The following is a 26707-nucleotide window of genomic DNA, read 5'->3' as shown; positions in this document are numbered from 1 at the left end:
ATGGTCATAACTGCCCTGTGAAGGAGGGGGTGCTGTCCTGTGTACAGATGAGGCAAAATGACAGGATCCTGTCCCCAGCTGCAGAGTGTCTGCTGAGTGTCCCCAACACCTGGGAAGTCTGCCTGTCCTTCCAAGGAACCAGGCCAGAGAAACAGGGAGCACCTGGGGCTCTGCTTTGCCTCCTCAGATGTCAGTTCTGGGTTTCTGATGGGGTTTGTGATGATGGTGCCCTAAAGGGATGCTCTGTGTAGAGCCAGGGGTCTTGGGTAAGGCTTTCATGGCAGGGACCTCATTGCTCTCCTTTTCTACACATGGCCTCAAACCAGGTTGACTTTTTAGCCTAAAGAAAATCTCATGCAGAGAAAGACAGTGGTGTGGGGGAGGGTGTATCACTTGAGCCTACTTCACAGGCTCTTGGGAAGGAGCAGTAGGAGGAGGAGGGGTGCAAGTTGTGAACCCCAGAGGGGTGACTCTGCTGTGATGACTGTTAATGAGGCTTGAGACTTCAGCTCATTTGTCGTGTGCAGCTGGTGTATTTTGAGTGATGTAAGTTGATGACACCCTCCTTCCTGAACCCACTGTCAAGGCTGCAAGAAATTTTTGAGATCCTACATCCAACCCCTTGTGTAACAGGCAAAACAGGCCTCAGGTTCTGAACCAAGGTCACACTGCAAGTTTGTGGTAGACTCAGAACTAGAACACAGGCCCCCTGCTCATGGTTCTTTCTCTGTACTGCAGGAGAGGGAACCAGCATCACTGTGTGGGAGTCAAGGGGCTTCTCAGGAGTGAGTAGTCCTTTGGCCATGACCTTGCCTTATGTGAATGGAAGTTCTGAGCATAGTGTGAACTGTGTGTCTACAGCTGATGGCTGCCTGGCAGGGACTCTTGGCTATACTGGGTTTCTGGGCTGACTCATTTCTCAGGTTTGGTATCTCTCTACTTCATGTTGAAAGGTTCTTCCCTGTTGAAAGGCTCTGCCAGTATCCCTTAATATCAGGTAAAACTGCACAGTTCAAGATGGTGCCAGCAAGCATGATGTTTCCCCCATGGTGACACAGGGCTGTAAGTAGGGAGATGAGGAGCCAGGCATCTTTGGGGTTGAGGGCTGACTTATAGGACCCTATCTCCGTAGGTTTGGGATAGTCATAATCAATGGCACAGTTAATGATCCAGCCACTTAGGGATATAGCAAAGCAAGATAACCTTGGCTTGTTGTCTTCAACTTGTTGAAGAATGTAATCTCCATTTCATCTACTCATTACTTGGCATCTTGGGATCGTTTGAAACTGTTCCACCTGTGAAATCCTAATCTTCAGAATGTACCTCTTATGCATTCTATCTCCCATACCTCCACCATGTCTGTTCATAGAGACCTCAGGCCCTTGAGCCCTAGTTTTTCTCCTCACTCTGAATCAACTCTTGTTCCTATTCTATCTGAGATCTGCTGCTTGTCACTTCAACTGCCCACCATTCACCACCTGGCCTCTTAGTCTCCTACCTCAACCTTAGAACATGGTAACTGCTTGCTTTCTTTAGTCCTTCATGAATTGACATTAGTCCAAATTCATGGTCTGCGGCCTCCAGCGAGCCCCCAGCAATGCCCAGCAGTCCTGTGACCTGGGCCTGCTCCAGTTCCTCCACAACTATTTCAAAGCTCTCACATTACCCCCTTATTGGGATATAATTAATATACCATACAAGTTGCCTGTTTATAGTGTACAGTTCAATGGTTTTAAGTTGTATGACCATCACTACAATCTATTTTAGAACATTTCCATTACTGTCCCCAATGAAAACCCATGCCCATTTGCAGTCTCGCCCTTTTCCTACGCCCCCCAGCCTTAGACAGCCACTAATCTATTTTCTGTCTTTATAGTTTTGCCTATTCTGGACATTTCATATAAATTGAATCACATAATTTGTGGTCTTTTGTAACTGACTTCTTTCCTTAGTATAATATTTTCTAGGTTCATCTATGTCATAGCATTTATCAATACTTCATTTCTTTTTATTGCTGAATAATATTCAATTGTATGGGTATACCACATTTTCTTTATCCATTCATCAATTGATGAATGTTTGGATGTTTCCACATTTTAGCTATTATACATAATGCTCATATAAACTCTTGTGACCAAGTTTTTATATGGACATATGTTTTCACTCCTTGGGTATATGCCTAGGATCTATGTTCAACCTTTTGAGGAACTGTCAGACTGTTTTCCCAAGTGGTTGCTGCATTTTACATCCCCACCAGCAGTATATGAGAGTCTCAGAGTTTTTTCACATTCTTGCCAATACATGTTATTATCTGTAATTTTAAGTATAGTCATCCTAGTAAGTATGAAGTAGTATCTCATTGTGGTTTTGGCTTACATTTCGCTGATGACTAATGATGACGAACAATGTGCTTATGGACCATTTGTATATCTTCCTTGGAAAAATGTCTATTCATATCTCTTGTCCATTTTTTAAATTGGGTTGCCTTTTTATTATTGAGTTGAAGCATGCTTTACATATTCTAGGTACAAACAAGATGCTTATCAGATATATGGTTTGCAGATATTTTATTCTTTTCTGTGGTTGTCTTCACTTTCTTGATGGTGTCCTTTGCAACACAAATATTTTACATTTTTATGAAGTCTAATTTATCTAGTTTCCTTTTGTTGCTTGTGCTTTTGGTGTCACATGTGAGAAACCATAAGATTTCTTAACGAAGATTTCTGCCTATGTTTTCTTCTAAGAGCTTTATAGTTTTGGCTCTTTCATTTAGGTCTTTGATTCATTTTGAGTTAATTTTGTTATTGGTGTGAGGTAGGGGTCCTAACTCATTCATTTGAATATGGATATTCACTTGTCCCAGCACCATTTGGTGAAAAAAACGTTTTACCGTCATTGAATGGTCTTGCTATCCTGTTGTAAATCAGTTGACTGTAAATGCAAGTTTATTTCTGTGCTCTCAATTCCACTGCATTGACCTATATGTCTATCTTTATACCAATACCACATTACCTTGATTACTGGAGCTTTGTGGTAAGTTTTGAGATCAGGATGAGTTCTCTACCTTTGTTCTTTTTCAAGATTGTTTGGCTATTCTGTATCCCTTAATTTTTTCTTACTTATTTTAGGATCAGCTTGTCAATTTCCACAAAGAAGCCAGCCAGTATTCTAATGGAGATTGGATTGAATCTGTAGATAAGTCTGGAGAGTATTGCCATCTTAATAGTCTTTTGATCCGTATGCACAGGATATCTTCTTATTTATTATTTAGGTCATCTTTAATTTCTTTCAAAGAAGTTTGTAGTTTTCAGTGTATAATACTGCACTTCTTTTTAAAAGTTTATTCCTCAGTGTTTTATTCTTCTTGATGCTTTTGTAAATTGAATTGTTTTCTTAATGCAAGTGTATAGAACTGTGTATAACTGATTTTGTGTAATGATCTTGTATCCTGCAAACTTGCTGAACTTGTTTATTAGTTACAATGATGTTTTAGTGGATAACTTAGATTTTCATTACACAATATTATGTCTTGTATGAGTAGAGATAGTTTTACTTGTTCCTTTCTAATCTGGATGCCTTTTGTTTCATTTTCTTGCCTAATCATCTTGGCTAAAACCTCCAGTACAATGCTGAATACATTTGTCTAGAATGAGCATCCGCCCCACCGCCCTTTTTCTGGCTGCTCTTAAGATTTTCTCTTTATCGTTGGCTTTCAACAAATGATTATGTGATGTCTTGGTATAGTTTTCTTCATGTTTCTTCCACTGAATGTCTTTTGAGTTTCTTGGATATTTGAGTATATGGTGCTCATTATATTTGAAAAAACATTGGGCATTATTTCTTCTATTTTTTTCTGCCTTTTCCCCTGAAACGCCAATTATGTGTGTTAATTTGCTTAATGTTGTTCCAGAGTTCATTGATACTGTGGTTTTCATTTTTCAGTATTGTTTGTGTTTTATTTTGAAATATTTCTACCTATACCTTTGAATTTACAAATCTTTTCTTTGCAGTGTCTAATTCCATAAAGTATATATTTTATTTTAGATACTATGTTTTTCATCTCGAAGCTTGACTTGCATCTTAATTATATCTTTCATTTCTGTCCTCATCATAGTCATATTTTCCTCTACCTTCTTTACATGGAGTAAGTTTATAATAGCTCTTTTAACATTTATGTCTGCTAATTCTGTCATCTGTGTCATTTCTAGGTATCCTCCTACTTGTAGTGTTTTTACCCACAACACTTCTAACACTAAATGTGTGGTTTCTTTCCACACCAACAACCAATTTGGCGACTCTCTGGATGCCAACTGAGGGTTCAGCAATTTAATTTGATTCTGTTACTAATTATAATAATTAGTTATTGCAGACCCCACAGATTAAGGGTTCAGTCCTGCAAGACTTCCCCCATTTCATAAGTCCCAGGTTGTCACCTGTACTTCTGGCCAACCAGCTATAAATTGGGGGCTCCTAGGACCCCTTCTCAGGTATGAACATTTGCTAGAATGGCTCACAGAACTCAAGAAAGCACTTTATTTACTCTTTACTGATTTATTATAAAGGATACAACTTAGGAATGGCCAAATGGAAGAGACGCCTAGGGCAAGGTATGCAATGGCGTGGAGTTTCCATGACTTCTCCAGGTGTGCCACCTCCCCAGCACCCTGATATGTTTACCTGCCAGGAACTCTCCAAACCCTGTCATTTAGGGTTTTATGGGGGTCCTGTTAGATAGGTACAGTTGATTAAATCATTGACCATTGGTGAATGAACTCAATCTGTAGCCCTTCTCCTTTCCCCAGTGGCGTAGGGGCGAGCAGCAAGTTCTAATCCTCTAATCACATGGTTGGTTTCTCTGGCAGCCAGCCCCCATCATTAAGCTATCTAGAAGCCCACCAAGAGTCATCTCATTAGAATAAACTCAGGTATGGTTGAAAGTGGCTTATTGAGAATAAAAAAGATGTTCCTATTATGCAAGAATTTCCAAGGGTTTTAGAAGCTCTGTGTCAAGAACTGGGGACAAAGATCAAATATATATTTCTTATTGTGTGCACTGGTGATTGATTTTTCTTCTAGTTATGCATCTTCTTCTCCTCCTTTTTTGAATGCCTGGGTAATTTTTGATTAGATGATAAATGTTTTAGATTTTACAACGTTGGGCTTTGTTTTATCCTTTAATAGTTAATGCTGGGCTTTGTTCTGACAAACAATTAAGTTACAGGTTGAGTATCCCGAATATCTGAAACCTGAAACACTCCAAAATCTGAAACTTTTTGAGAGTCAAATGATGCTCAAAGGAAGGGCTCATTGGAGCATTTCAAATTAGGGATGCTGAACAAGTAAGTATAATACAAAGATTCCAAAATTTGAAAAAGTCCAAAATCTGAAACACTTCTGGTCCCAGGCATTTTGGATAAGGGATATTCAACCTGTACTTGGAATCAGTTGGATCCTTCTGGGGTTTTCTTTTAGGCTTTGTTAGGGCAGGTCCAGAGCAGCCCTTGGCTGAGGGCTAAGTTGGCCTCACTACTAAAGATTGCTCTTCTGAGGACCCTCCCTGATCTGATGTTCTGTGTATTAGGAGGTCTTTCTACTTGGACTGGTAGGAACACAGGGTATTTCCAGCCTTCTGTGAATTTCTGAGATTGCTCTGCTTACTTCTCTCTGTGGTTCATTCCCCAGCCTTGGGTCATTTTCTCACATGCATGTGCAGTACTCAGCCAGAGATGAGGGCAGCCCTCTACAGGCCTCCGAAGCACATTCGTGCATTCTCTCCCTCCCCTCCCTCCATCCCTCCTTCTCTTTCTCAGTCTCTTCCTCTCTCACTCTCTAGCTCTTGCTTGTGGAAACTCTTTCCAGGGAATAATCAGGGCACTGGCGGGGCTCACTTTATTTGTTTTCTTTCCTCTGGATCATTGTCTTGCACCGCCTTTTGTCCAATGTCTGACTGTTGTTTCATCTGTTTCACCTGGTTTTTAAATGTTAAGGCAGAGACGTAAATCTAGGCCCTGTTACTCCATTGTGACTGAAGGCAGAAGTCTCTCCTTAGTTTTAGGCTCACCATTTTAAGTGCTTACCCTACATTCCCAACTGGATATCACACAGACCCCTCCAACTCAATGCATCCAAACTAACATCTTCTCTCACCAACCTGTCCCTCATCTTCTATTTCCTGTCTCCTGGGGAAAACCCAGCCCCAAATCATAAAGGCCACCATGACCTCTTCTTCACCATTCCCTGATATTTAGATAAAATCCTTTCGGTTTCGTATTCTTTGTTAGTCCCAAATCTGTGCATCTCTTTCTTTCTCTCTGGCCACCAGATCACCTAGGTCCTCACAGTGTTCAGTCTAAGTGACCATATAGCAGCCTGCAAACTGCCTCTTTGCCTCCAGCCTATCTTACTCCAAGCCATGGGCCACACTGAAGCCAGAGTCACTTTTCCAAAGCATAGATAGGATCATATCATCCCCCACTTAATGTATTTCAGTGGATTCTCTAAAGCAGGGGTGTCCAAATTTTTGGCTTCCCTGGGCCACATTGGAAGAAGAAAAATTGTCTTGGGCCACACATAAAATACACTAGCACTAACGACAGCTGCTTCACTTTTTTAAAATTTGCAAAAAAATTTCATAATATTTTAAGAAAGTTTACAAATTTGTGTTGGGCCTCACTCAGCCATTCTGGGCCATGTGCAGACTGCAGGCTGCAGGGTGGACAATGCTCTGAAGCTTTAGCACAGAGCCCTGCATTCTTAGTGGAGACAAAAAGCTCTTTACTATCTGGTTCCTGTTACATTCTCCAGCATTGTCTCCTCTCCTGCCTCTCCCCACTGCCAGCTGCACCAGCTCTCCAAACTCATGTACTCTTTTCCATTTCTGGGTTTCACCTGTAGCTCCTTCCATTTGTAGTGCTCTTCGCTGTCTTCACCTGGTAAACTTCTCATCGGCCTTCAAGACTTGGTATCACCTCCTCCAGGAAGCCTACTCAGATGTTCTCAATCATATGCAGTGCTAAACTTTATCACAAGCCTTAGTAAATTTACATCAATCATGATTCTATCCAAATCTGCTACTGGGCTGTGATCTGTCTGAGGGTAAGAACATGTCTCACTTGGCTCAGTACCCTCAGTGGAGAGCCATGCACAGAATAGATACTCATTATAAGTGCACTGGATGAAGGAATGGAGGTGTGGAGCCATGGCTGGTGGAAATGAGATCCAAGGCCAAATGCCCTCGAGTGGCCTGGAGTCCCAATAGCAGAAGGGCTCCGTGCAGCAGGGTCTTCCTCCTAGATTCAGTGTTGAGCTTGAGAGTTTGTGCTGCCTCCCTGCTTTACTGCACAGGGGCTAACCTAAGGATCTTGCCGTTGCTACATTTATACCTTTTGTTTCAAAGGGAGCCCTGATGAATCATCCAAACCTGCGTGGAGCCTGAGCCCCAGGGAGGGTCCTTGGGGTGGCTGGGCCATCTCCTGCATGTGGCTTAGAAACTGTGTCACAAAGAGGCTGATGCATCCCAGGACATATTTCTTGAAAAAAGGATGTGATGAAGGTCTTTGATGACTGTGACATGCCACATGCAATATAACTCTGCTAGAAAAGGTCCCATTTGCTCATCCATTTTAATAATTATTTATATCCTTTACTGTCATTTGATTACAAGCACCGTGAAGGCAGGACCGTGTCTTTTTTTTTTTCTTTCATTGTTGTGTCCTCAGCCTACAGTGAATGTACACAGTGAGCATTCAATAAATAATTTTCAAATGAATAATAATAGCTAACGTATGTTGAGGACTTATACCACACATGATTCTAGGCCATTTAAACATATTAACTCATTTAATAGTCACAGTAACCCTATGAGGTGAGTACTGTTATCATTCTCATTTCGCAGATGAAAAATTAGACACAGAGTGGTTAAATTGCCTGAGGTCACAGTAACTGGTGAGGGAAGCTTTCAAAGGTTTGATGAATGAATGAATAAGTGAATGAATGTTTTAATTTAAAGTGTCCACAAAAAGGGATCCTCTCACCTCAGTCTACTGAGTACCTGGGACTGTAGGAATATGCTGCCAGACCCAGCTAATTTTTTTTTCTTTTTTGTGGAGACAGGGCCTCATTATGTTGCCGAGGCCAGTCTAGAACTTCTGGTCTCAAGCAATCCTCCCAACTTGGCCTCCTAAAGTACTGCAATTACAGGCATGAGCCACTATGCCTGGCTGAAGGCTGTATTTTTTAAAACAATCATCAGAGCATCAGACTTTCCATAATTTGGACTATTCGTACTCAATATCAATTAATATATTTCTCTATATAACATGTAATGTTATGTAATTATATGTAAGATTAAATATATGCAATTAAGTATGATAATATTACATATAGCATATATCATTTGACATTACTGCATGCCAGACTCTGTATTGTTTTACATAAATTATCATATTTAATAGTCATAATTCTGTCAAAGAGATATGAGAATCCCTGTGAATTCCCATGGTATAGCTAAGGCTCAAAGTGGTTAACCTCAAAGACAGAGAGCTTACTGCAGAGCAGGATTTGAACCCAAGTCTATTTGACTCCATATTTGTGCTCTTACCTGCTTTGCCATCCTCTCTTCTGTAATCAGCCCAAAGCATGGTCTACCTTGGGCTTTCCAAACTCTTACCCTTCTAGGAAGCTACCAAACCCTATGGCATAGTCTTCATTTCACAGCTTAACCCAAGAGGGACTTTCAGTGCCCCAGACAGGTTCTCCCAACCCCCATCCAGCAGGAAGAGCTGAGGCTTCCACAGCTCAGACCTTGTGGTGTGTCGTCCTGCTATTTTAGAACTTGAAGGGTGCCATATTGGAGGCCATCCTAGACCAACTAAATCAGAGTCACTGAGAGTAGGGCCCAAGAATCTGAATTTTAAATAGCTCTCCAGGTGATTCTGATGTCTAGGCAGATTTGAGAACCACTGGCCCAGGCCCAGGAAAGAGACAATGGATACTCCTCAGGAAAAGAAGTAGTGGCTTATTGCCCAGGCCACCTTCACAGCACCTTTTAGAACCATGGTGGCATTATGTGGTGTATATATACATATACACACACACACATACACATAAAATAAAATAACATTAATTTTATTGTGTAATTTTATTGTTATGTAATTTTATTATATAACCATAACAAAATATGTATGTAATCACTACATATTCATTGTAGTGAATTTGGAATACATAAAACAATATAAGAAAGAAAAATAAGATGACCTGTAGCCCCAGCACCCAGAGGTAATTCCTACTGACATTTTGATTAATTTTCATCTTTAAATTTTTAATTGAGGTATATATAGTATACATGGAAATACACAAATTCTAAGTGGACAGCTTATGATGAATTTGCACAGCTGAACACAGACAGTCATGTTAACACTACCTGGACCAAGAAACACAACATTGCCAGCACCCTAGAAGCCGGCGTTGAGCCCTTTCCTGATAAATGCACCCTCCCAAAGTAGTGATCCCGACTATTAGCATCATAGATTAATTTTGCCTATGTTTGACATTTATATAAGTGGGATAATTTATTATCTACTCTTTGAGGCTGGTTTATTTTGTTCAGTATTAATTTGCAAGATGCATGTATGTCAGGCATGTAGTTATACACTAGTTCATTTATTATTGCTGTATAGTATTCGAATGTGTGAATTGTAGTTTGTATATGCATTCTACTGTTCATAGGCATTTGGGAAGTTTAAAGTATTTGGCAATTAGGAATAGTGCTGCTATGAGCATTCTTGTACACATCTTTTGGTGTATGTGTCTATGTGTTTCCATGAGGTACGTACCTAAGAGTGGAACTGCTGAATCTTATGTTCCATTCTAGTGGATGCTGCCAAAGTTTTCCAGAGTGGTTGTACCAGTACACTTTCATCAGCAATATATGAATCCCAGCTGTTCCATATCTCCACCAATACTTGGTCTTCTCTGTCTTTTTATTTTAGCTGTTCTGGTGAGTGTGTTGCCTGTGGTCTTGTGGTTTTACTTTACATTTTCCAGGTGAATATAATGAAGTTGAGCATCTTTTCATTCATGTACTTCTTTTTAATCTTTTACTTATGCACCCACTCCTGGTAATCCTTAATTCATTTTTTTGAAAAAGTGAATAAGGCCAAAAAGCTTTCCATAAGTAAAATGTCCTGGTTAAAGTACTATTTTATTTTTCCCTTCAGCGAAGTCTATCATCTTAAAAATAAGTGACATCTAACTAGAATATCTTAAAGAAAATGTGTTTTCTGCTCTTCTGTCTCTTAGCTCTTTCTTCCTATGCTTTTGCTAACCTCTTAACTTTTACTGGTTCCACAATAAAATTGCATCCTTTTGGGGGATGTAATCTTATGAGATAATTGGCACACATATTCTCCAAAGAAAGACTAGTAGGACCATTAAAACAGAGGGAAAGCTTAAAGTCAAGGTAAGACAGGAAGCTTTCAAGTAGCTAATGGCCAGGACTAGTTGTTCCACTGGGAACCGTCAGGAGGGGAGCCCAAGGAGTGCAGTTGTGAGCATCTGAGAGTGGATGCTGAAAATGAAGTTGTTTCTTTTATTTGTTTTGTGTTTTGCTCTGTTACTGAAAAAAATGGGCTTAAATTCTTAGGTGCTACTTTGAAAAGGATCTCAGGTGTTATCTGAAAAAAATGTGTAGTATAAGTTTGTTCACAAATGGCAATTATGTATGTTTGCGTGTGCCTATATCCTAACGACGTTGTGTAAACTGTTTTGTCATCTAAATTTTTCGTGTAACATACTTTCCCATATTGTTAAATATTATTGGACAAATACTCTTTTTAGTGGCTATATAATAGCTCTTTTGTGGATTTGTTGAAATTTAATCATTCCTTTATTTTGGTTATTTCCATAATTTCTAAATTCTCAGTGATGAATATATTTGTACATAAATCTCTATACTCTTATGATCACTTTCTTAGACTAGCTTCAGAGAAATGAAATTAATAGCTCAAAAAGAATGAATCTCTTTAAAGTTCTTTGATACATTCATATTATCACATTTCTTTTCAGAAAGGGTGTCAATCCATTCTCTCCCCACAGTATCTGAAGGGCCACCCTCACTGCATATTTGCCACCTTGGCACTCAGTTCAATTGCAGTGTCTCTTGCCATATAGAAGATGGTGATTTTTACCTAATAAACCTTTATGGCTTCTGGATTTAGGAACATGCTTAGAAAAACTCCCCCACTCCCTGCACATAACTAGAAGAATACTCTCTAACATGTTCTACTTACAGTTTTCTTTTTTATAATAAACCTTTAATCCTCTGTTATTTGTTTTTGTATGGGATGTAAAATAGGGATATAACTTTATTTGCCCCAAATGGATGGCAAGTTGATCTCTAAGCCACTTACTAAATAATCCAATGTTTCTTCAGTGTTTTGAAAGCCCACCTTTATTGTAAACCAATTTCCTCTATATACATGGAATTATTTCTGTACTGCATTGGTCCATTGGTCATTCTCACGTCAATACCACTGTTTTTGGTATAGATTCCTAGTACAGATGAATTATTGGAGATTCATAGCACAGTTTGATAACTGACATGGTAAATGCCTCCTCATTCTTTTACAGTTACAAAATTGTTTTGGCTAACTTGGAAAATTGGCTTATTTTTCCAGATGAATTTTGGAATAAATTTGTCCAGGTGAAAAAAAATCTACTGCATTTATGATTAGAATGGAATCACACCTGTCAATTTATTTGACAAAATTGCAGTTCCATACAGGAACAGGGGAATCATCTCCTTTTATTAAGGGTGTTAATATAAGTAAAATTGTTGCTTTATTATTAATAGAATTGTAGTTTGTTTTCATGTATGTCCAAGGCATTTCTTGTGAAGTTTCCCTAGATAGGTTATTTTTTCTACTGCTTGTGTGAATAGGACCTTTCTTCTCTTCTCCCTCTCCCTCTCCCTCTCCCTCTCCTTCTCCTTCTTCTTTTCTTTCTTTCTTTTTTTTTTTTTTTTTTTTGAGATGGAGTCTCGCTCTGTCTCCCAGGCTGGAATGCAGTGGCGCAATCTTGGCTTACTGCAAGCTCTGCCTCCTGAGTTCATGCCATTCTCCTGCCTCAGCCTCCCATGTAGCTGGGACTACAGGTACCCACCACCACTCCCCGCTAATTTTTTGTTTTTGTATTTGTAGTAGAGATGGGGTTTCACCGTGTTAGCCAGGATGGTCTCGATCTCCTGACCTCATGATCCGGCCACCTTGCCCTCCCAAAGTGCTGGGATTACAGGCGTGAGCCGCTGCGCCCGACCGGACCTTTTTAATTATATTTTTAAATTGGATGTTTCTGATATGTAGAAAAGCCACTTATTTATGGATAGTTATTCTGTATTAATCAATGCCACTGACCTATTTATTAATTCTAATAGTTTTTCAGTTAATTTTCTTAGATTTTGCTGGGTAGACAGTTGGATATGCAAATAATGATCAATTTATCTTCTTTAATAATTATGTGAAAAAATAAATTATTGCATTGGCTAGAACTTATAAAACAATGTTTAGTTATATTCTTTATCCTGTCAACTATACTTCTGTTCCTAGTTTACTAATAAATTTCTTTTAACCAGAAATGAGTGGTGACTTTTATCCAAGACCGTTTTGGTATCTGTTAAAAACTTACGACATTTATCGTTAGACTTATTAATGTGATATATTATATAAATAGGGTTGCTCATATATAAACCATCTTTCCGTTTCTGGAAATGGAATGAGCTCTATATGGTGCATGTTATATTTTTCATTCAACTTACTTCTAGGTTTGATTTGTTAATCTTTTATTTAGAATGCTAAATATATTTTTAATAAGTAAGGCTGTTAAGTAGTGGAGTTTTAGGTATCTGGGGAGTCAGATTTTTATATCAGGGTTTGATTAACCTTGCAAAATTAGTTGGTTGCATCTCATCTTTTTTTGTGTATTGCTGAGTGATTCCTCTAACTCAATAATTGTCTGTTTTTAAAAGTTTGAAATACTTGGCCAGGCGTGGTGGCTCGCGCCTGTAATCCCAGCACTTTGGGAGGCCAAGACAGGCAGATCACGAGGTCAGGAGATGGAGACCATCCTGGCAAACAGGGTGAAACCCCGTCTCTACTAAAAATACAAAAAAATTAGCTAGGCGTGGTGGTGGGCACCTGTAGTCCCAGCTACTTGGGAGGCTGAGGCAGGAGAATGGCATGAACCCGGGAGGCGGAGCTTGCAGTGAGCTGAGATCGTGCCACTGCACTCCAGCCTGGGTGACAGAGTGAGACTCTGTTTCAACAACAACAAAAAAAAATTGAAATACTTGTCCCCAAATTCATCTTGGTCTGGCACGTTTCTTGTCTGGAGCTTTTTAGCAACATTTCCAGTTTCTTCCATGGTTATTAATCTAATCAACTTTTCTACTTCTTTTTAAGTTTAGAGATTTATATTTTCTAGAAAGTCCATTGTGTTGAGATTTTTAATTTATTAGTCTAGAAATGTAGTAAGATTCAGATGTGTACAGTCTCATTTGTATCTTTGATTACAGCCCTTTCTTAAAGGTTTGACTCTTTTATGGTCCTCTGACTTTCCACATGGCCCTCCTTGAGTCTGGCAGGGGCAAGGGCTGGAGAGAGAGAGAGAGAGCGTGAGCAAGCGAGAGAGAGCGAGCAAGCGCACGTGGGAGTAGGGAATGGTTGTGGGTCCACGTCCATTTCCATCAATTGGAATGGATATGTCTGAGCCTGTAGACGTGTCCTCACCTGCATGCCATGTCATCTCCCAGCCTGAATGTCTGTTCTGGCATATCTATGTGTACACCTAGATGTGTGTCCTGGCATATGTGTGTGTGTATGTGTTCCTCCATATATGTGTCAGCATGCATGCACGCATGGTATCTGCAGCCATGGAGATTTCCACTTTGAGTGAATATTGTGTACATGTTCCTGTGTGTACTGTACCTGTGTTCATACATGTACATGGGTGTATGTGCCTGTATAAGTGTCACTGGGAGGCATGTGGCACATCTGGCTAAAGGGATGGTAGAGTAGCTCAGCACAGCCTTGGTGCTTACATGGCTTATTCTCTACCATATTAAACAGTCTCTCAAAGGACCAGAAGGTGAAAAGCAGGTGGGTTTGGGCAAGGGGTAGGGTGTGGAGGCTGGCCTGTCCTAGAGTTACTCTGTCGTTACTAACCCAAGTCTGGAGCCCAGGCCTAGATGCTCAGCCTGTCTCCCCTGGAAACCCCCTCAGCTAGACAGAGAAGAGAGGGTTTACTGTAACTCATCAGTCAGGGCAGCTGTCTGTTGTTGCCATGGAAATCTGAAGGCAGCATCTTCTGCAAGGACCAGGATGTAGAGTCTAGAGAGGACAGGCTGCACCAGCCTGGTAGGATCAGTCTGGAGTGGCCTGTGTGTGTGCATGTGTGTGAGAGAGAGAGAGGTGGGAGGAGAATACAAGATAGTGAGCTTTCTGAAGTGGGTGATGCATACCTCACCATTGCTCTCTAAGGCCTCAGCCATTACTCTGGATTATTGCTGGGTGGCACTGTAAGAAGGTGTGTACCCCTGAGATGGCTTCCCTGTGCCCATCAGGACCCGGTCTGGCCTGAGGCTGCTTTTAGAGTGTGCTGGGACCACCTAGACAGATATGCTGGTATCTGCCCATCATGGGCCCCAGAGCCCACCCAGCGTCTGCTGCACACAGGCTCCTCCTTGCTCAGATGATGGGGGGGTCCAGGAGGGAGGCCCTTACCCAGGCCACACAGACGCTAGGTGATGGGAGCAGACAGACCGAGGCCCCTCACCCCAGGACTCAGCTCTGCTGTTGATGGGCTGGGGGTGAGGGCAAGGACAGGGCGAGGGTACAGGATAATGATTAGGGGACAGGATAGGGTCCAACCTTCAGGTGGAGCTGAGGGTTGGAACAGCCAAGGACAGTGTGTGCGTATGCCACCGCTTCAGTCTAGCAAGGCATAGGAAAGGGGCACCACCTTGGAGTCCTGATAGCCCCTGTGGAGTTGGAAGCGGGAGCCCTGGCCTCCCTGCTCACTTTCCCACCAGCCCCTCCGCTCAGGGCCCTGTGCTTTCTGATCCCTCCCTGTGACCAGGGGAGCCTGGGCTCAGCGTTCACTGCAGCCTGGGCAAGGCCCTCAAGCCCCCAAGAGTCCTGCTCTCACAGGGCGTGGGAGGAGCTTCCAGAAGCAGATGGGCGTCCTTGTTTGGGTTGAGGGTACTGGGGAAAGCAGGTAGGAGCTGGCTGCTGGAGCCGCCTGAGGCTGGGTCTGGAGAACACGGAGGTGTTTAGCCAGCAGTCTGGTCCTATCCCTTCTCAGGTCTCTGAAGTCCTCCCTGCACCTCAAGCCAGGGCCTGACTTCCAGGGAAGCAAGCTGTCACCGTGAGGAAGTGCACCCTAGCTTTCCCACCTCATGCTACCAGGATGCCCCTCACTGCTCCTTAATCTAGGGCATGGGCTCAGAGGGCTGGCTGGGGTCTCCTGTCCTAGAATGTGGGGCCATATGGGAATGCCTTGAGTGTGTGAGGACCATATGGGAATGCCTCTGCGTAGGGGTGGCGTGAGTGTGTGCTGTGACGTGTGAGTTTGGAGAGAAGTATAGCTAAATGATGGGCACATGTGTGTGGTGTGCATGCTCATGCTGGCAGGGATAGGCGGGGGAACGTCGGGAGTGTCAGTGGGTTGTGGCGGGCAGGGTGGGGCATCCATTTCTGTGTGAAATGCCTGGGGATAGGGAAAAGGTATTTGGCGCAGTACATGTGAGTACAAAGTACACGAAGGAATTTCGGGTACATATGCACATGGGAGCCTTTGTGGGGTATGGTTTGGATATGTAGGTGGCTGTGTGTGAGGCAGAGCTGGAGGAAAATCTGTCTGTGGAGTGTCTGAGGTGATGAGTGGGAGGCAGCTGTCTACAGGTCAGCTTGTCTCTGGGTGGTATAGGGGGTGCCATGTTATTGTGTGTGATGCAGTTTGGGAGGGTGAGGGGTGTGCAGGCATGTCCCCAAAACAAGTGCATGGTGTGTCTCAGATAAGGTGTGGGGGCAGTGATGGGAATGAACTACAGTATGTAGGCCAGGTGTGTGGGGGAAGGGCAAGCGGGCATTTCATTCTCTCCACACCTCACGAGTTAGGAGGCGCCATTTTCCCCCTCAAAGTTGAGGAACCTGAGGCCCATAGAGTGGAAACAAGCTGGCTGGGTCACATAGCAGGGACTGTTAGACTCTCAGGATCCCTCTGGCAGCTCGCAAGCTAGGCTCTAGAGGGCTGGGGAGGGGACTGGCCCTCTGAGTAATGGCAGTAATGGGGGGTCCCATTCAATTCTTTAGGGTGACTGTCCTGGAACTGGCCCAGAAACGGCTTATGAGAATCAATTGCGCAGTAAAGGAAGATGTTTGTAAGCCCGTTGCTAAACATAGCTGTTATTAAGAATCAAACTGGCCAGGCACAGTGACTCGCGCCTGTAATCCCAATGTTCCTGGACCAAACTGAGGGTGGGCTGCTTATTCTCAAGGCCCAATAACGAGATGCAGATGAACTGGGAGAGAAGGGAATTTTTATTTCTATAACTGGTTACAGGGAGAAGGCCTGGAAATTATTGCCAGACCAACTCAAAATTACAAAGTTTTCCAGAGCTTATATACCTTCTAAACTATATGTCTGCGTGTAAGTGTGCATTCATCCAAAGACATAAGTGATTAACTTCTTTTCATCTATAACTAAGATTTGAGTCCTGAAGACCTTCCTCTGGAGCCTCAGTAATGTACTTAATCTAAATGGGTCCAGGTGCCAGGGGTGATTACCCTTATCTTGTCCCCTGCTAAGTCACGGAGGTTTGGGGAGTTTCTTCAGACCCCCAATAAAACTTGTTTAATCTTAAGCAGGTCCTTTAAGAATTCCTTCATTATTCTGTCATGCTTTAAGGCAAAACTCTCGCTAGGCTTTTGTTCCATTCCAGCCTTTGTGTAAGGGCACTGCTTCTGTCAGCTTTTAATATTGAACTTCACCAGTCGGTCAGCACTGAAACAGCTGTTACGGAGGCCTGCATTAGTGACACCTGGCCTGCCACACCAGCACTTTGGGAGGCCGAGGCAGGAGGATTGCTTGAGGTCAGGAGTTTGAGACCAGCCTGGGCAACATGCTGAGACCCCCATCTCTACAAAAAAATACAAAAGTTAGCCGGGCATGGTGGTACATGCCTATAGTCCCAGCTACTCAGGAGGCTGAGGTCAGAGGATCACTTGAGCCTAGGAGGTCAAGGCCACAGTGAGCCCAGATCACACCACTGCACTCCAGCCTGGGCTACAGAGCAAGACCCTCTCTTTCAAAAATTAAAAAAAAAAAAAAAGAAGCGGTATAAATTTAACGTTAAATAAAGTATGTTTACAAAGGTAATACACTGAAAACTCACCACCTCCTATTCATTTTACTGCCTTTCCCTGCACCTGTCTGTTGTGGGGTGGAACTGCCACATGACTGTGCACTGCTGAGCATCTCCTCCCACCTCTGTGCTCAGTCACATCACAGATTGGCCACGGCGAGGGTGGCCAGACCAGGGAAGTCAACAGGTGCTGCACATTAAGACCAGATTTATTGTTTTGTTGATTGTCTAGACGTAAGAAAGTGATGGGAAAAATATTACTAATGCAGATTAAATTTTAAAGGGTATCATGTTTATAGCTGCTCCATGGTGAATAGCAGAAAACAAAGATTTTTCCAGTGTCCCCAAACTATTAACCTATTCAGCAAAGAAATCACTCAGACCACCAGTGAAGGAGTGAAGTTCTGACATGTCTTTGTTGTTTCACTTTCAACTTACTTGTTAGCATAAATGAAAATATCAAGCAACATTAAGTTGGAACTACAGTAATTTGTCATTGCAACCATAGGTTGGCTACAGATAAAGAGTTAGGCGAAACTCATTGAGCGGGTTGATTTCTGGGACAATCATCTGGCTATATGGAATTTACAATAAAGAATATTGGATATTTCATTAGTATTAGTAAATTATGTGGTATACATCCTTTGTGTCAGTAAAATTTAGAGTGCACTTATTGAGTCTATGCATGCAGACATTTTCTGGAGAGCTTGTTGTTAAATGTCACTGTTAACACCCCGTAGGCCCTCCATTACACTTAGTCCCAACATGTCTCCTTACTGTGCAGAGGGTGAGGTAGGGTGGGGTAGAGGGACAGGTGTAACTTGCAAAGACCCTGGGAGCAGTGTCTCAGATTTCCAGACAAACTGTGGCTTATCACTAGATCAGCTTGACCTCCTCCCGACCAGGGGCACTGGGGCTCCCGTTCATTGATCCCTTCTCTGTACCAGGCTCAGGGATTTACAGGTCAGAGGAAGAAGACATGGTCACTGCCTGTATGGAGCTCATAGCCCAGCAGAGGAGACATCCAGTCACAATTAGTCACACCCTGGAGAGTACAGGGGCCAAAAGGAAGGAATTGCCCAGCTGAGGCAGGAGGGAGACTGGGACAAGAGGAGCTGCTCAGTGGAACAGTGCCTCTCAACATTTAGTGTGCAGCATCCACAGATCTGTGTTAAAAATGCAGAGATTCTCTTTTGGCAGGTCCGGGCAGGGTGGTGCCCAGGAGTCGACAGTATGCTAGGGGATGGTGAAGCAGGTACCCAAGGGCATACTTGGAAAAGCCTTGATCTGAAGAGACAAGAGGGTGTGTGCTGAGGCAGGAGATGAGAAAGTTCTATGGGGAGATCTGCTGGGAGTTTAGAAGTGGCTGGAGCAAAGCCAGTCTGGAGGGGAGACAGCAGAGCAAGGCAGGAGAGGGGTCAGGGGGCAGGTCCTGCAGCCTCACAAGCCTCATGGAAGAGCTTGGTTTATATCCTTTGGAATGAGGAGCAGTGGAAAGAGCCTTGTCAGCAGACAAGTGACATGCTCAGGTTGGCCTTTAAAAGTGTAATGTTCCTGGAGCAGGCAGAACTGCAGTCCAGGAGACCAGAAGGAGGCTGGGGACATGTGAGGCCTCAATCTGGGCAGAGGCACTGGGGACAGGGGAGGGGACCGATAGGAGGGCTTCACAGGTAGAGCCGCAGGTGAGATGAAGAGGGTTAGGGTGGCGCCTGGGTTTCTGGGGTGATGACTGAGTGAATGGCAGGACTATGCACATGGCCAGAAAATCAGGAGGAAGAGCAGGTCTAGAGTAAGGTGAGTTGCTTTGAACCTGGAGAGTTAGAGGTGCCCCTGGAGGGGCCCAGAGGCATTTGGAGCTCAGGGGAGCCATCAGGAAGTAGATTTGGGAGCCCCGTGGACAGGTGGGAAAGCCAAGAAAGTGAAGAGGTCACCTGTGGAGAACACAGTCACAAGGGTCCAGATCTACTGCTGAAGGGCCAAGAACTCAGGCCTGTTTGGACCTTGTTTCTGGAAGGGGTGGTCCAGACATCAGGTTCCTCCATGCAGGAGAGCCAGAGAGGGGACAGGAGAAGGTTGGAGGAGGTCAGAACCATGGGTGGGGTTGCTGGCCACCTCTGGCTTAGGAGCTGGAGGCCACAGTGGTTAGGAGTCGTGGGGCCTCAGTTCTAGCTCCAGCCCTGGCTCTGCTACCAACTTGCTGTGTGACCTTTGGCAGATCTCTACCCACTCTGGGCCTCAGCTTCTTCATCTGAAAATAAGAAAGCTGGACCATACCACTGATTTTCAAATGACATTTGGAGCCCCAGGGTCACCCAGAGCATCTCCAGGAAGCAGGAGTTGAGGGTGATAGGGAGGGAGAGGCTGAGAGTGTGGAACTCTAGTCCCATCCTGTCCCCAGCTTCATCCAGAGCCACTTGCATTTATGTTTTCTGTTAGCCTCTTCATGACAGGATGTTTTCCAACTGAAAACTACTGGGCCAGAAGATCCCTTATACTGTTGTACGTATTTGGGGTCTGTGAATCCTTGCCAACATAGAAGCTGATGGAGTCTGAGGAATAACACACGCTGAGAAAACCAAGCATCATCATTACAGACACTATGTGAACTCCCTGCCTGCCACCCACACAGCACAGTCACGGTTATGTCCACGCTTACGAAGGCCTGGGCTCTGCCTAGCTGTGCATGATTTCAGCAGTGGATGCAGCTCAGTTTGCCCCCACCTGATGGCTGGCTCATCCCCAGCCCCAGCCTTCAGGGTGCCCCAGGGTGGGGCCTGTGTGGCCCTGGCCCTTCTCTGCTGCCCCAGTGCTGTGAAGCCACAGGTCGGCCTCCTCGTTCCTTGATGCTCTCTGTCATTGTCTCTACAAATGCAGAGAGTCTCTGAACAGGACACAACACATTTCGTCCTTCCTTGGGCCTGGCATCAGCAACGATGCCACCTGTGTGGGAGAGGACTCAGCGGGTAGTGTCCTGGCTTTCCTCCAGCCCCACAGAGCTTCCCTCAAACCTCAGTGACAGCTGGGCACGCTCAGTAAACTGAGGCAAGCCTGGGCCTAGACCAGTGTGTGGGGGCGTGTGCTGTGGGGAGGAGGATGAGACAGCTGGCCTCAGGATGGGGGCGGAAACACCCTGCGGTGCCTCTACAGGGAAAACCAGGGCCCTTCAAGCGTGTGTGACCTCAGATCCCAGGGAAGTCGATTCCTGGCTCCCCTCCTTGTCCCTCAGAACAGAGCCTAGGAGTTGGGGAGGGGCAGCTTTGCTCACCCCTTGCCCTGGGATCCTGGGGTGCAAGAGTAGGATGAGGACAGTCAGCTCAAAGGGGACAGAGATCTTGCTAGTTTGCTCTGTGCCTCTTTAGCCCACACTCATGTCCCTGCGTACACTGGCCCCTCCCATTACCTGGAAGTTGTCCTGCCCCCTGTCGCTGCCCCTACCCCTAAGAGATCCAGATCCCCAAATAAGGCCGCATTGGGCCCCCGGATCCCAGCCTTGGAGATAGTGCTTTTGGGGAACTCCAGGGACCCCCAGCTCCCTTGCTACTTCAGGAACAGTTTGGAGGGGGTGACCCCTCCAAAAGTGACCCCCCCATCACCTCCTCGGCATCCCAGATAGGGCTCAGAAAGTTGCTCCAAAACTGCTGGGAAGAGACCCCACCTCTGGAGTTCCTTCCTGCTCCTCCTCCTCTGTTCTCGGTTCCCCAGGACTACGGAGGCTTCAGCCCGTTCTCACTTGGCAGGGTGGTCGGTGGGGCAGGGTGACGACTCTCGGTGTTTCCTGACAACAGGCTGGGGGACTCAAGCGCCACTGTGAAGCTGAAGAGTGTCCTGGAGACGGGGGGCGGTGAGACGGAGTCTGCCCAGGCCACGCCAGTGGCTGGGGTGTGGTCCTGGGCCTGGGGAGGGTCGCTGTTTGAGAGGAGGACGCAGCTTTATAAAATGACTCCGTAAGTATGGCCTGGGCAGGTGGGGCCGCAGGCCCCCACTGCCACACCTGGGACCGCGGGCATGGACCAAGAGCTCCTGCAGCAGGAGACCCTGCCACAGGACGTGGGGAACCCAGAAAGCTTGGGAGGTTGCAGTCCCGGGGAGACACACATGTGTTGGCTGAGGCGGAGGCTGGCTCTTGGCCTCTAGAGAGCTAGGGAGCCAGGCATTGTCAGGGGCCTATGGAGGGCTCTCCCAGATGCTCTAGGCTACTGGGCAGGGCCTTCCTCTGAAGGGGGTGTGTGTGTGTCTGTGTGTGTGTGTGTGTGTGTGTACATACACATGAGGGGTTGCAGTTTCTACCGTGGCTGCTGGCTCATAATAAAAGCCTTTTGAACCCAGGACCCCAAGAAGGCAGGCTCACAACCTTCTTTCTTAGGCATCAAAGACTCTAGAACAGTGGTTTGCATCATGAGAAGCCCTAGGAATATTTTTAACACGCACATTCCCAGGCTTTGCCCACAGGGACTCTAGGGCAGGGCCCAGGAATCTTTATTTTAGAAAGCTCCCTGGGTGATTCTGACAGGCTGCAGCTGGGGGAGGAAACCACTGCTCTTGGGGGACACCTACCCCAGGCCAGGAAGCCCAGGCCCTTGCCTACAGGGCCACCTTAGACACTCAGACATTGTCTCTGGAAGGTGTTCAGGTCATCTGCACTCTCATGGGAAGGAGGGGCCACCATGCTCTTCAGTAACCTCTTCCTGAGGCACAGGAGAAAGCATGGAGCACAGAGTGGGCCCCAGAGGAAGGAAGGCTCAGGAAGGGGTGTGACGGAGCATCAGGGCCAGGGACTGCCCCATCACAGTGTCTGGGTCTGCTGAGGCCCTCACAGCTCTCTCAGGGCCCAGCACCTCCGGTCCACAGCAGCCCCTGTCCAGCCACGTGGGTGAGCCTGGGTCCTCCTGCATGGACACGAGGAAAGAGAGATGAGATGTCAGAAAGGACTCCCGGGAGATGAGCGTACACAAGGACAGTTATGAAATCTCTTCCACAGAGTTCCTTGTTAGCATTTTAAATGTCTTCTTAAAAAAGAATTCAGTTAATTCAAAATGACCTTTAGAAAAAGAAAGTAAAATAAATGACCTTTAAAACCCTCATAACTGACATGAAGTTTACTGACTTAACTGAATGAACATGAAGACAGCGCCAAGTAGCCGACTGCACGTTTGCTTCCATGGTTGAAGCTGGAGTCAGAGGCCATCTGATTCAGTTTTTTCCCATCTTGCTGGCCCAAGGATGCACATTCATTTTGCCTGAGACTGCACATGTCCACACCTCCTGGCTGTGAAGCATCCCGGAGTGTTCACTCGACCCAATTTGCTTAGTCAATCCCCAAGTGCTGAACCTTTGGGCTCCTTCCAATTTCTTGCTATTATAAATATCATGGCTATGAATATCTCCGTACAAATTACTTTCTTAGTATTTTACTGGGAAGCATTCCCCAAGTGGAACTACTAGGTTAAAGGGCATGAACAATTTTATAGCTCTTGTCACATATTACTAGATGGTTCTCCAGAAATATTGAGCCCATTTACTGTGACACCAGTTATCTATAGCTGTCCCCACAGCCCTGCAGTATAAAGGTTCATCATTTTAATTTATTTTTAGCTGTTTTATTTACTTTCTTTTTTCTCATTTTGCGATTTTGGTCAGGAGTGGTGCGGCAAGTTGTTGTAATGCCGTTGTTTCAATGATCGGTGACATTGGACATTCTCTGAAGGACTTTGAGAACCTGATGGGCGTCATTTGTCCTGCAGGGATATGGCAGGATTGGTCCTGAGTCTAAGAGCTGGATCAGGACTGGAAAAATGGATAGCTCTGAGTTTTCAGACTTACTCAGTTCTCAGTCTCCCAGCAATAGGCCAGCATGTACATCAGGGCCATAGTTTCCAACGCTCTGAGGTTGAATGAATATGGTTTTAAAACAGCATCACTTGCCCCAGGGAGAAGACTGAGATGAAGGGGAGAAGGAGAACCCATGGCCCCATGCTTGTCCCCACCTTGATGGACTGTGCCTGAGCTCCACTGGACAGGCTGCACAGCCTCTTACCCCAGATGTAGCCTTCTGGGTTCACAGATTACCATATTATGCTTATGACTGTGGCCATGGGGATAAACCAGATTTGGGGCTTGTAGCATACCTGCCTGTTGATCCTAATGACCATCCAGGAGCTGTACCAAGAGTTTACCCAGTGCCTGTAAAACCAGGACTCATGGTGGCTAGAGAGGGCTGGCTGGCTAAGATCAGTAACATTTGTTGAGGTCTGGGCCCTCATGTCTTGGCTGAGGTCTAAGCATGGAGAGTTGTGGAAAAGGAGGGTGTTAGGGAATATTGACCTAAGTGGGGTCAAAAATTGTGGCCTGTAGATAATGACACGGGGCTCCTCAGTGATACCAGGAACTCAAGGCAGAGACAGTGAGAGTCAGGGGCATGAAACCCAGTGATGGAAACTAGGTGCCATGGCTGTTGCAGGTAGGGCCACAGGGCCTCCTGGGATCTCAGAGCAGACAGGCCAGATGAGGGAGGAGAGTAAGTCAGGGCAGACATGGCTGGTGGGGCAGGAGGAACTAGCATAGGGTTTGAAGTCAGCAATTTAAATCATAGTGTCAGAGGACTCCACAAACTTGGGAACAAATAGACAGTTATGGATACTCAGGATATTGTTGGTAGGAGCAGAAGAGTGATTTGTGCAACCAAAAGAGGTCTTGGAATCCCAGGGGCCTCTCCATGTTGAAGCAGGATTCTAGGGGACGAGAGGACACAGGGCCAATGTATAATATAGGTAACAAGGCCCAGCCTCTTGGAGGAGAATTGGTGGAAGCTGCCAGGGGATCATCATTCCAGACCACACCTGGACTTGGGAAGGGCCCCTCTCTGCAGAGGCCAAGCCAGGATCGTGGCCATCAGGCTAAGGGGGAAGTGTGTACGTTGCTGAGGTAGCAGGTGTCTTGGGCCCGCTAAGGTCCTCCAGGCTTTGGGAAGGAGGCATACTCCCTTTCCCTCTCATTCCTGGCCTGCTCCTCATGGGGCCAGGGCTTTGGTGGTGCTGGGGCAGGTGGTAATGGACAGAGGAGACATGGCATGTGCCCCAGGTTCCACAATGGGAGTGAGACAGAGTTAAGATGTGATTTCATGTGGTAGAAGTGTGAGTCTTAGATTCAGGTAGACCTATACCTTACTGTGTGACCTCAGTTCTCTCTGTGCCTCACTTTCTTTTCTCTAAAATGGGGATAGTCATACCTTCCTTATAGAGTGGTTAAGAAGATTGAATGAGAACATAATACATGACAGCACTCAGCAAGAATAGTTGTTAACAAATGTCAGTTTCCTTCCATTTGCCTCTTCTAGTACCTAGAGCAGAGTTGAGTGTATCTGTGGGCCCAAATAGGCCTCCACTGTAGACGGAGTGAAGGGTGAAGGAAGGGACAGCATGCCCTCTGGTAAACCTAGGAGCAGAGCTGGAAGAGCAGCTGTGCTTCAGGGTTTATCTGACCCAAGGGTAATGATGAATTTGGTGAAGTGGAGGGGTTAAAGCCTGGCAAGTTTCTGAGCCTCGGTTTCCTTATCTGAAAAGTAAGTTGTGTGTGGCCTTGTGACAATGCATGGGAAGCCCCTAGCACTACTCCTGCACATAGTAGGAGGTCCACACATAAATGATGGTGTGGATTCTGTGGTTGCAGACCCTCCTCTTGCCCTCAGAGTCATATCGCTGTGAAGGGTTTCTCTCTGTGAGCTCAGAGTCCAGTCTGGGGTTGGTCAGACATGAAACGGGTTGTGCATGGTGGTCAGTGCTTGGGCAGTGGCTAATCATGTCACCCCAGAGTTGGCCAAGGAGGAAGGAGCCCAGAGGGAGGCTGCCCTGAGGGCCCCTGAGGCCATAGGGGCTCCAAGGGTACTGCCAGGGGAAGAATGGGCACTCTGCAGTTCTCTCCTCTATCCCCAGGGTGTTTGGAGAGTGTCCAGAACCAACAGGTCTGCTCAGATGCTGGACATGAAGTTCCGTTTGGCACACAGCATGACAGCCTTTTCCCCTGCAGGAGCATTACCAGGGGCAGGAAGCATGGAGGTGAAGGGAATTGGAAGGGCCTGGCATGAGTCAGGAATGAGCGAGGATGGGGACAAAAGCAACTCCGTGCAGTCCAGAGGGAGCTGGCCCCTGTACAGCTCTGCGGCCTATGCCCTGACCCTGATCCCAATCCCAGGCAGTTACTGTGAACAGGGTACTGAGTGATGAACCTCGTTCTCTGGAGGCAGCAGGGCTGTGCAGAGGGTCCAGACAGCCTGGAGAGAGATAGGCCGAAGGTGCCCCAGACTTCCCAGGGCAGCCAGCCTGCTTGGGGCAGTACCGCTCAGGAGCTAGAGGAGTCCAGGGTTCTGAATCCCAATCTGTCGCCTGCGAGCTGAAGACCTGGGGCAAGCCTAGCCTGTCTGGCTCCTCATGCCCTCTTCGGAGCGCACGTCTAGGAAAAGTATAGTAACCACGGGTGTTCGAGGACTTCAGCACTGGTTAGGAAAGCAGGTTGAAGAGGTGTGACAAGACCTGCACAAACTCAGCCTGCCAGCTGTGCAGCCCCTGTACTTTGCAAATGACCTCTAGTCCTTGTCACCCTGGGACAACCCTGGATCTTTCTGGACCTGCCTGAATCCTCTGGACAACCTTTGCAGCCTAATACCTTCCCCCAATGCACACACATTCACACACACAACCATCACCGTGTACAGATGGAGCTCCTTCCTCTCAGTAAGTTTCTGACCTCCATCCTGCCTCTCCCGCTCCAGGCAGCTCCACTCCTAGCTCCTGATCTGCTCCCATTCTTCCACAGTCTGGCCTCACCAAATACTGGTCTGTGAAATGGCCTCACTCCGTAAGTCTGACACCAACGAGGTCCGGCTTCTCCAGCTCTTCTGGCTCCCCACCTCCTCCAGCAAGATTTAAAAACAGTCCCTCTTTACTGAGCATGTGAGAGCCGGCACAGGGCATTGCTGCTCCATTTCCTTTCTTGCTAAGTCAGGGTCTAGGAGAGCACCCACAGGGAGTCCTGCAGCCCCGGGTTTGGCCCCTAGCTCTGCTCCTCACGAGCTGTGTGAATTCAGCTGGTTGTTTTACCTTTTGAGACCTGCTTCCTGATCTATAAACTGGAAATAATAATAGTACCTTCTCTCTAGACTGTCGTAAAGATGAAATGGGACTCTATATGCTTTCAGCATGGTGCCTGGCACAGGGTAAGCGTTTAATAAATGTTAGCTACTGTTACTATTTTGTGCCTAAGAAAATACTTACAGTGAATGACAGGAAAAATTCTCCT

General features: G+C 45.6%; 1 protein-coding gene across 3 annotated transcripts in view; it reads left to right on the top strand.

The window, feature by feature from the left end:
- TUB (TUB bipartite transcription factor) overlaps positions 1 to 26707 on the top strand; it is a 67084-nt gene that overhangs the window by 1695 nt on the left and 38682 nt on the right. The gene's annotated exons all lie outside the window — the stretch shown is intronic.

The sequence above is a fragment of the Macaca fascicularis genome, chromosome 14 (assembly GCF_037993035.2).
Source record: "Macaca fascicularis isolate 582-1 chromosome 14, T2T-MFA8v1.1".
Taxonomy (NCBI): domain Eukaryota; kingdom Metazoa; phylum Chordata; class Mammalia; order Primates; family Cercopithecidae; genus Macaca; species Macaca fascicularis.
Note: the sequence above shows the minus strand (reverse complement) of the source record. Positions and strands in the feature narration are given on the sequence as shown.